General features: G+C 40.5%; 1 protein-coding gene across 1 annotated transcript in view; it reads left to right on the top strand.

Moving 5' to 3' along the window:
• The window catches only part of LOC113214434 (uncharacterized), a gene marked incomplete in the record, with an annotated part of 51,156 nt that overhangs the window by 44,440 nt on the left and 5,157 nt on the right, over positions 1-1,559 (top strand).

Genomic DNA, 1,559 nt, shown 5'->3' with positions numbered 1-1,559 from the left:
TAATTTTTTTTATCTAGGTAAGATGTGTCTTTGCTCACACCTTTATCAGATACACATTTGTATTTGATTTAGACGTGCAAAAGACACTTCTAGTCTGTACAAAAATTGTCCCTGGCCATTTTGTGTGTGTGAGCTAACGACAAATTAAAAACCTATCAGAGGAAGAACATTCAATCCTACCAAAATCAATATTATTATTGTTTTTTTTTTTTGCGGGGGGCTGGGGTCGCGTGGGGTCGCGAAAAAAAATAGGCCCTTTTTGGGGTCGCGACTGACTGTTAGTCTAACAGTTCGTCAGTTCCACTCAGTAACAAAAATGTACTGCGTCAAGCTGTACCCTTGCTGAGTCACGCTAAGTTCCTCAATTTCAGCCAGCGTCAGGTCCGCGCAGTACTACATCAGTTACCCGATCAGTTACTATCAGTTACCTCAGGAGATGGTCAGCGTGACGCAGCTGACGTTCAGTCTTATTTCACTTACTAGTTCAGTTACTCTCAGTTTTGTCAGTATTTCTACACGTGAGCGTAAATATGTCAGTCCCAGGTTGGCTTCGAGTTTGGTAAAGTCAATTGAAAGTCAGTTTGATCAGCTTCGGAACAGCTTAAAGTAGTTTAGTTCAGTTAACGTCAGCTCCAAGCAGCTGTACATCAGTAAAATATCAGTTAACGACAGCCTCGGATCAGCTCACTTTTTAACACGGGCTAACGCTATCTTACAGTCCAATGACCCAAGTTTACTAATAATAGACCGTTCGTGCTCGTACGTGCTCGTTTTCTCGAAAAAAATGTTCAAATTAGCCCAAATTTAGCCGTTTTTCTTTCATATATTCTTCTGTTACTTCAGAAATACACGTCGTATTGTCGTAATACTCGGGGTCTAGCGGTTTCAAAGCGTGTAATAAGTGGATACATATACGTAGATCTATCCCTTTAGCCTCAAGGTTAGAGTAGACCAAGAAAAACTTTTTATTAAAATGTTTAAGTTCACATTTCCCATCTCGTGCCAATCCATAAAAAACGCTCTCAAAAAAAATTTCAGCCAGATCGGACAATATTTGACCCTCCCGAAATCGGTTCAAAGTTATCATTAGTTTCTTATGGGGGCAATTCTAGAAAAATGCGGAAGTGAGGGTCAACTTTCAGATTTCATCTTAGCGACCAGCTTGGGACGGTTTCGGATAGCCAAAAGCCTGAATTTTTATGTTCTGCAAAGAAAGCGGCTTATTGTTGATGCCTTCGGTCTCTTTTTGAACTTTAAAACAGAGCGTCGGTACCAAGAAACAGTTAAGCATTTTTAGAGATGTCTGAAACGGGCATAGAAATGGCCTTTCCCGACGGAATTTTTGAGGTTTTGTTTTTGCATATTGTTCGGGACACACTCTTGAACATATCCCTGGAGCCGAAAAGCGGATCTTGGTCACTGGGGCCGAGTTATAACGCCTGAACTATTTTCGAAATAAGCGTGTCCGTGCGTAACGATTTTGATGATTTTTTAAAATTTGTGGTTTTGCCTTTGGGGTTAGAAATCTGCAAATTTAGGAGCAAAGCTATTTTTCCATG

Source organism: Frankliniella occidentalis, unplaced genomic scaffold (assembly GCF_000697945.3).
Source record: "Frankliniella occidentalis isolate FOCC.00 unplaced genomic scaffold, Focc_3.1 Scaffold231, whole genome shotgun sequence".
NCBI classification, from domain to species: Eukaryota; Metazoa; Arthropoda; class Insecta; order Thysanoptera; family Thripidae; genus Frankliniella; species Frankliniella occidentalis.
Note: the sequence above shows the minus strand (reverse complement) of the source record. Positions and strands in the feature narration are given on the sequence as shown.